This window comes from Ahaetulla prasina, chromosome 5, assembly GCF_028640845.1.
Source record: "Ahaetulla prasina isolate Xishuangbanna chromosome 5, ASM2864084v1, whole genome shotgun sequence".
Taxonomy (NCBI): domain Eukaryota; kingdom Metazoa; phylum Chordata; class Lepidosauria; order Squamata; family Colubridae; genus Ahaetulla; species Ahaetulla prasina.
In genome coordinates, this window is record NC_080543.1 from 137,213,648 (window position 1) to 137,222,825 (window position 9,178).

General features: G+C 42.0%; 1 protein-coding gene across 7 annotated transcripts in view; it reads right to left on the reverse strand.

Annotated features, from left to right (window-relative positions):
- The window catches only part of ENOX1 (ecto-NOX disulfide-thiol exchanger 1), a 550,463-nt gene that overhangs the window by 520,741 nt on the left and 20,544 nt on the right, over positions 1–9,178 (reverse strand). For 2 of the 7 annotated variants that reach the window (XM_058185659.1, XM_058185661.1), the window contains exon 2: positions 4,020–4,162. The exons of the other annotated variants lie outside the window; for them this stretch is intronic. The gene's annotated coding sequence lies outside the window, so the exon portion shown is untranslated. The remainder of the gene's footprint in view (positions 1–4,019; positions 4,163–9,178) is intronic. 7 annotated transcript variants of the gene reach the window in all.

The following is a 9,178-nucleotide window of genomic DNA, read 5'->3' on the forward strand; positions in this document are numbered from 1 at the left end:
AAGGTACCACAGACAGAATCGGCAAGATCCTCCACAAACACAACATCAAGACAGCATTCTGCACAAACCGAAAAATATCCACCATCCTAAGAAACCCCAAAGACAAAATTGAGTTAGAAAATCAAGGAGTATATGAAATCCCATGCACCTCCTGCAGCACCACATACATCGGACAAACCAACAGAAGAATAAGTGCACGCATTGAAGAACATAAGAACTCAATCAAAAAAGAGGAACCAACTTCTTCCTTGGTCCAACACCTTAAAGCCACAGGACATAAAATTGATTTTAAAAATACCAGAACTATCGCCAAAACTGAACACTTTAACAACAGAATAATCAGAGAAGCCATCGAGATAGAAAAACGCCCACACAGCATGAATAAACGAGATGATACCTCCCGCCTACCAGCCATTTGGAAACCCGCCCTTATCGACAAACGAGTCCCTAACATGAAGAATGACGCAAGACCCACACTCGTGAGTGCCACACAGCATGTCACCACCACACATCCATACAGAAAGCAAACTCAAACCCACACCGATAATGAAGCACGACCACGGACCAGAAGCCAGACCGCAGCTGCATCATTAGCCATTTCAAACCCCTCCAATCCATACATGCAGCAGACTGACACCCACCATGAAGATGAAGCACGACCACAAACGCGAAGCCAAACAACAGCAATGCAACTCACCAATTCAAATCCCCCTGCATCTCAAACCAACCTAGCACAACTAAGCCCCCCCCAACAGAACACACCCCCAGCCAATCAGAGCACAGCCAACCCCACCATCCAATTAGAGCACAGCCAAACTCCACCCAATCAGAACACACCCCAGCCAATCAGAGCACAGCCAAACTCCCAACCAATCAGTTCAAACCCCCACTAGCAGTTAAAGGAAGAAACAGCAGCGATCATACATTTCTCCTACAAATAGGAAGCTGTAAGCACCTAGCCTGATGATGACGATGGGATTCGTCGACGTCGCCAAGACACTTCAAATTTTACGTGGAGAAAACCGAATAACCAAGACCTACATACAAACACCGCTGAAACCTCAGAAAACATATATATATATATATTTGTTTTCTGAGGTTTTCACGGTGTTTGTATGTAGGTCTTTGGTTGTTCGGTTTTCTCCCGTAAAATTGGAAGTGTCTTGGCGATGTTTCAGCTAAGTCTCATTCGTCATCTTCAGGCTTCAGCTTCGTGCTTCTGGGAGCAATGTGTGATTGCAGCTGTTTCTTCCTTTTAACTGCTAGTGGGGTTTGAACTGATTGGGTGGGAGCTTGGCTGTGCTCTGATTGGATGGGGTTTTTGTGCTCTGATTGGATGGGGTGTGTCCTGTTTGGGTGGGGCTTGGTTGTGCTCAGATTAGTCTGAGTTGCAGGGGGATTTGAGCTGATGAGCTGCATTGCTGTTGTTTGGCTTCGTGTTTGTGGTCGTGCTACATCTTCATAGTGGGTGTCTGTCTGCTGTATGTATGGATTGGAGGGGTTTGAAATATATATATATATATATATATATGTCTTTGGTATATATATATATATATATATATATATATATATATATATATATATATATATATATATGTCTTTGGTTATTCGGTTTTCTCCCGCATAAAATTGGAAGTGTCTTGGCGACGTTTCGACGAAGTCTCATTCATCATCTTCAGGCTTCAGCTTCGTGCTTCTGGGAGCAATGTGTGATTGCAGCTGTTTCTTCCTTTTTAACTGCTAGAGGGGGTTTGATTGGGTGGGAGCTTGGCTGTGCTCTGATTGGATGGGGATTTTTTTTTGTGCTCTCATTGGCTGCGGGTGTGGGGGCTTGGTTGTGCTCAGATTAGTCTGAGTTGCAGGGGGATTTGAGCTGGTGAGCTGCATTGCTGTTGTTTGGCTTCGTGTTCGTGGTCGTGCTACATCTTCATAGTGGGTGTCTGTCTGCTGCATGTATGGATTGGAGGGGTTTGAAATGGCTAATGTTGCAGCTGCGGTCTGGCTTCTGGTCCTTGGTCGTGCTTCCTGATTAGTGTGGGTTTGGGTCTGCTTTCTGGGTGGATGTGTGGTGGTGACATCCTGTGTGGACCTCGTGAGTGCGGGTCTGGTGTCATTCCTCATGTTACGGACACGTTTGTCAATAAGGGCGGGTTTCCAAATGGCTGGTAGGCGGGAGGTATCATCTCTTTTGTTCATGCTGTGTGATTATTCTGTTGTTAAAGTGTTCAGCTGCGGTCTGGCTTCTGGTCCTTGGTCGTGCTTCATGATCAGTGTGGGTTTGGGTATATATATATATATGTCTTTGGTATATATATATGTCTTTGGTTATTCGGGTTTTCTCCCGCGTAAAATTGGAAGTGTCTTGGCGACGTTTGAACAAAATCCCATTCATCATCTTCAGGCTAGGTGTTTACAGCTTCGTGCTTCAAGGAGAAATGTGTGATCGCAGCTGTTTCTTCCTTTTAACTGCTAGTGGGGGTTTGAACTGATTGGGTGGGAGCTTGGCTGTGCTCTGATTGGATGGGGTTTTTTGTTCTCTGATTGGATGGGGGTGTGTGCTGTTTGGGTGAGGGCTTGGTTGTGCTCAGATTAGTCTGAGTTGCAGGGGGATTTGAGCTGGTGAGCTGCATTGCTGTTGTTTGGCTTCATGTTCGTGGTGGTGCTACATCTTCATAGTGGGTGTCTGTCTGCTGTATGTATGGATTGGAGGGGTTTGAAATGGCTAATGTTGCAGCTGCAGTCTGGCTTCTGGTCCTTGGTCATGCTTCCTGATCAGTGTGGGTTTGGATATATATATATATATATATATATATATGTCTTTGGTATATATATATATATATATATATATATATATATATATATATATATATATATATATGTCTTTGGTTATTCGGGTTTTCTCCCGCGTAAAATTGGAAGTGTCTTGGCGATGTTTCAGCGAAGTCTCATTCATCATCTTCAGGCTGGTGTTTACTGCTTCGTGCTTCTAGGAGCATTATATATATGTGTGTGTGTGTGTGTGTGTGTGTGTGTGTGTGTGTGTGTGTGTGTATTTTAAAAAGCCACATATCACTTCCAGAGGAAATGTAGGAAAGAATGCAGAACCGGTCTTCTCAAGAGAATTTTGCTAAGCAAAAAAGAAAATGCGATCCAATTATAAAAGAGTTTCAATAGATTTCTGTTTTGACAGGAGAAACAACCGAAAGGACAATTCGGATAGCTTTCCAAAGAAATTCAGTGCAAAAGAGGGAAAAGGCATGAGAAATCTTTATTGCACCCGAGTAAGTGTAGTGAAAGGAGGAGAGGAATCCATCTTTTCAACCGCAGAATACAGCTTGTTATACAAGCCCATAACATTTACAGTGAAATTTGGAAGGAGATAACGGCTGATTTAAAAGACCGATTGTGTAACTCTAGTTAAAAAGTGCCTTTAGAAGATTACTTTCAATTACAGAGATAAGATCGTTGCTTTGCCCCCGGAGAGAGGAAAAAAAGGATGAGGTGTTTACACAACTTATTTGGAATTTTTTTTTTTCCTACCAAATGCATTTTCGGTCTCTTTTCCCCTTACGCTATTCTTGCTTTCAAAAAGGATCATTTTTCACTGATGGGTCATGTTTAAAACAACCTTTCCTATGAATGCAATGGGGGTATTGATCCCTCGTTTTATATCTATATCTAGACTATCTTTGCAGCTTTATCTATACCTGTATTCTTCCTACAGCTGTACGTATACATTTACCTACAATACCTCTATATCTGTAGAGATAAGTAATTATATATTTATCTTTCTATACATATCTATATTCATCTCTAAACAGAGAGCAAATCCTGCTCCTTTCTACCACTAATGATGTTACCTAGTCGGATAATGAAATGTGCAAGAAAACAACCAAGCTCAGAGAGCACCAAGGACCTCAACTATTACTACTACTACCCACTCCCCTTCATCACATGGAACACACTTCAAAGAACAGCAATTCATGTTAGGATGAAGGCAACGCAACACTTCAAAATACCTCTTTTGAAGGATGGTCACAGCGTACTATGTTCTTTCTGCGCCAACTCAGGAAGCTCAAACTGCCCAAGGAGCTGCTCATCCAGTTCTACAGAGGAATTATTGAGTCTGTCATTTGCACCTCTATAACGGTCTGGTTCGGTTCTGCAACCCAACAAGAAAGACACGGACTTCAGAGGATCATTAGAACTGCAGAAAAAACAATGGCTACCAACCTGCTTTCCATTGAGGACTTGTATACTGCACGAGTCAAAAAGAAGGCTGTGAAAATATCTACAGACCCCTCACATCCTGGACATAAACTGTTTCAATTCCTACCCTCAAAACGAAGCTATAGAGCACTGCACAACAGAACAACTAGACACAAGAACAGTTTTTCCCCGAAGGGCATCACTCTGCTAAACAAATAATTCCCTCAACACTGTCAAACTATTGACTAACTCTGCACTGCTATTAATCTTCTCGTCGTTCCCATCACCCATCTCCTCCCACTTATGACTGTATCACTGTAACTTTGTTGTGCCATTCAATTCAGGTGGATATGCTCAAGCTCAAAAAGCCACAACAGGGTTGACTTTAGAAAGGATGTCCCATCCTGGAAACATTTCAACAACAGGGCAACCAGCCTCAGAGTTAGGTTTGTTTGTTTGTTTGTTTAGTCACACAGTATATATAAGCATAAGCATGAAATAACTATACAATATATAAGCATATATATAAGTATGAGTATGTAATAACTATATTAACTGGATGTAACGAAAGGAAACAATAGGACAGGAACAGTAGGCACGCTTGTGCTCTTATGTATGCCCCTTACAGACCTCTTAGAAATGGGTCAATAGTAGACAGTTTTTGGCTGAAGCTTTGGGGATTATGGGAAGAGACCACAGAGTCAGGTAGTTTATTCCAAGCATTAACAACTCTGTTACTGAAGTCATATTTTCTGCAATCAAGATTGGAGCGGTTAACATTAAGCTTAAATCTATTGTGTGCTTGTGTATTGCTGCAATTGAAGCTGAAGTAGTCTTCGACAGGAAGGACATTGCAATAGATGATTTTAGGTTCACAGCTAAGCACATGGCACATGTATCTTCTTGGGTGACTCTCCAGCCTTGGTCTGGCCCTCTCTTCCTCCTCGTTCTGTTTGTGGGACTTCCCACTGTGCCAGTTCCTCAGCTGTCATCCGATGTGGATAATTAGCTCGCCAAGGCATTCGGAGGCTCTGCAGCTCAGCGAGCCACAGCTGTCAGCCTTCACTGGAAGGAGATGGAGGATTTCTTGACGTGGCGCTGATCAAACCCAACGCCTGTCATGATGCTGTCAAGGAGAATGCCGGGAATGAATTCTTCAGGGATTACAAAAAAAAAAAAAGAGGTTGAGACTTCAGAAAAAGTGCAGAGAAGAGCAACTAAAATGAATAAAGGCCTGGAGACTAAAACATTTTTTTTTCCAGAATCAGAAGAGAGCTGGAAGGGACCTTGGAGGTCTTCTAGTCCAGCCCCCTGCTCAAGCAGGAGACCCTTGGCATAACCATGACCTGGCTGACTGAGTACCTCCATTGATATTTCACTTAACAACTGTCTCGCTTAGCTATGGTAATTGGGGGCTTAATTTGGTCGTAAGCCAAGGACCGTCTCTATGCCCAATGCCCCACCTTGCCAGTGACAATTCCTTCTGCTTCAGCTATTTCCAATTCTTGGCTTGGAACCCCTTGCAAAATACACTTCGCAACAACTAAAGGCAAGGTAATAGTGACGTGGAAACAAACACCATGCAGTGGGAGCTCAAACATTTATCATCATTTACCCAGCAAGAAAATTCATCCCGATTAATCATGTATGGTACATATGTCCACATCACATTAGTCACTGCGGGATAAATTTCTTAGACTAAATATGTTAAGTGCATTGGATGGGCAACTTAATACACAATCATTGGAAGAGAGCACACAAACTCTTTCCAGCCCCAATGAAGTACTCTACTTGGGGCCCAGTCACCTCCAGCGGAATACAGGTAGTCCTTGACTTACGACATTCCTTTTGTGACGGTTCAAAGTTACAACAGCAGGGAAACAAGTGATTTACGACCGTTTTTCACACTTATGACCGTTGCTGCATTCCTATGCTCCTGTAATCAAAATTCAGATGCTTGAAATGGGAATGTAGTAATGACAGTTGCAATGTCCCTGGATTTTGCGACGGTTTGACAATCCGAGTTGATGGGAAAGCCAGATTCACTTAACAACCATGTTACTTACTCAACAAATGCAATGATTCACTTAACAACAGTGGCAAGAAAGGTCATAAGATGGCCCCAAACTCACTTAACAAATGTCTCATTTAGCAACATAAATTTTGGGTTCAATTGTGGTCATAATTTGAGGATTGCATCTATTCAATCATTCTTTCATTTATTCATTTGATTGATTGATTGATTGATTGATTGATTGATTATTGAAAAGAAACTTTCGGTTCCTCGTTTGGTGAAAGTCACACGTTAGATTCCACAGATAACAGAAGAAACTGACACAATTTTTTTTTTTTTGAGAAGAATAACTGCAGTTATTCCAGAAGTGACACAATTCTTTTGAGAAAAATTTGAGAAAAATTGTGTGACTTTTGGAAATAACTGCAGTCCAAAAGTCAAAATAAATAAAAGAGTGGAAAATATGTAAGTGCAGGGACGTTTGCTGAGTATCTGCTAAGAAAAGGGTCTCCTTCTTTCCAAAATACGCTGTGAGCACGACTAATCCATATGTGCACGTGGCAAAGAGATGAATAAAATCAGAAAGCACGATTAATTTGATGGCTTATCGTATCAGACTGAAAACATCAGTGATGAACACGAGGGTGATGAGACGCTCTAAATAGGCCCATTTTTCAGTTACGTCAAGAATGGATCTTGAGGGAAAAAGCAGAAGAAAGAAAAGATAAAGAACTGTAAATAGATGAGAACAGAAATACAAGGACTGAAGGAAGTCAAAGTTCCACATGAAAAAGAATTATGTCCAACAGAACGAATGGAAAGTGGATGTGCATAAATAAGATGTAGAATTTGCGAGTTAAAAGAAGAAAGCATTATGTTACGGAGTACTAGCAAAGAGGATTTACGCTAATGGGAACCATGAAAAGATGCTTGTAGATGTAATGGTCAGAAGAAATGACTTTTTTAACAGAATAATAGTTGGAAGGGACTTTGGAGGTCTTCTAGTCCAGCCCCCTGCTCAAGCAGGAGAATCTATACCATTTTCGACAAATGTATGTCGAGTCTCTTCTTAAAAGCCTCCAGTGATGGAGCAACCACAACTTCTGGAATCAAGTAGTTCCACTGGTTAATAGTTCTCACTGACAGGAAATTCCTCCTTAGTTTTAGGTTGCTTCTCTCCTTGATTAGTTTCCATCCATTGCTTCTTGTCCTGCCTTCAGGTGCTTTGGAGCAGAAATTGAACCCCTTTTTCATGTGCTTTGCTCTTGCGTGCACCTTCCGCACATGTGCCCAGCCTCGAAAATGTGACTAAATAGGACAGCATTACATCTGGGCAGGTGGGCGGGCCAAACCGCAGTTGCTGCTACCAGTTCGCCCGAACTGCCCTCTGCTCCTAGTCCTTCTTTTCAATAAACTAGACTTTACCCAATTTCTGCAATTGTTTTTCATATGTTTTAGTCTCCAGTCCTCTAATCATCTTTGTTGCTCTTCTCTGTGCAGAGAAGAGCAACAAAGAGCATTATATATATATTATGATGACCAAAACTGGATGCAGTATTCCAAATGTAGTCTTCCCAAGGCATTGTAAAGTAGTATTAACACTTCACATGGTCTTGATTCTCCTTCTATTTATTCTGCTTCTATATATTCCAATTCTGTTTCTTCTTCGTTTCTCATCGTTTTTAAGAGAGGATGGAAGAAGCACATTACAAGGTCCACCAAAATGACTCTCTAAAGATGGTACTGGATTACTGTCCTCTTTCCTCCTGGGACGTCACCTGCATGAGATTTTTTTAAAAATCAAAAATGAAAAGTTGCCAAGTTGTGATTTAAGAGCCCGAAGAAGGACAGAGAGCGATTCCCGAGGGTCTCTTTCTCCCCAAATCCCCCACGGGTCAAAAGGACCTTCTAACGAAAGGACCTCCAAGGAGTAGAAAAGAAGCAAAGAATCAGACAGACTGGGCAGTTCCTTCCTCTTGCTCTGAATTGTAGCCTACGATTTTGTAAAAGGACATTTGGGAGTAACGACATAACTGGATGTCAATTTGTCACTGGACAAGTCATCCTCCCTTCGATAAAGTTCATAACTGTCATGTCATGATTAGTCAGAAAGAAATACAGGATGTTCCTCTCTATTGACATTTGCCCTTCTGCTTTTTTAATGCAAAAAAAAAAAGGAATGATAACCAAGGAGGTACAACTCCATCGCACATCGTTGTCTCTTTCCTTCCCTGAAATGAAAAAGGAACCCAAGAATTGTTCTCCTTTGAGCCCAAAATTATGATTGCTATTCTCTCAACCCTCAACCAACCCACACAACCCTGACAGCTCTTCACCTCCCAATGACTCTCACCTGATGTGACCCACACTTGACCCATCACAAGACCCATCACAAAACCCTCATTTGACATGACCCACATCTGACCTGTCACACGACCCATCAGAAGATCTATCAGAAGACCCATCACAAAACCCTCACCTGATTTGATCCACATGTGACCATCACAAGACCCATCTCAAGACCCTCATTTGATGTGACCCACATCTGACCCATTAGAAGACCCATCAGAAGATCCATCACAAGACCCAGCACAAGACACATCACAACACAACTCTCCCTTGATGTGATCTCCCCATCACAAGATCCACTGACCACACAAAACCCTTATCAACAGAACACCGACACTGACAAATCCTAAACTCCACTGAAGATGTTACCTAGCCTTGTAATGAAACGTTCAGAAACCAACACACAAGTTCAGAGAACAAACCTCCACCCTCATTGTTCACCATGTCTTCTTTGCCCTGGCTAATTAGTACAATGGTTTTATGCTAGCCTAACTAGCAGCAGATGCTCATGGGAAGGGTCAAAAAAGGCAAGGCAATAACCATCACCACCTTCCTAATGAATATTTAAGAGAGGTTTCTAACCACAAGGATGTATCCACCACTTAC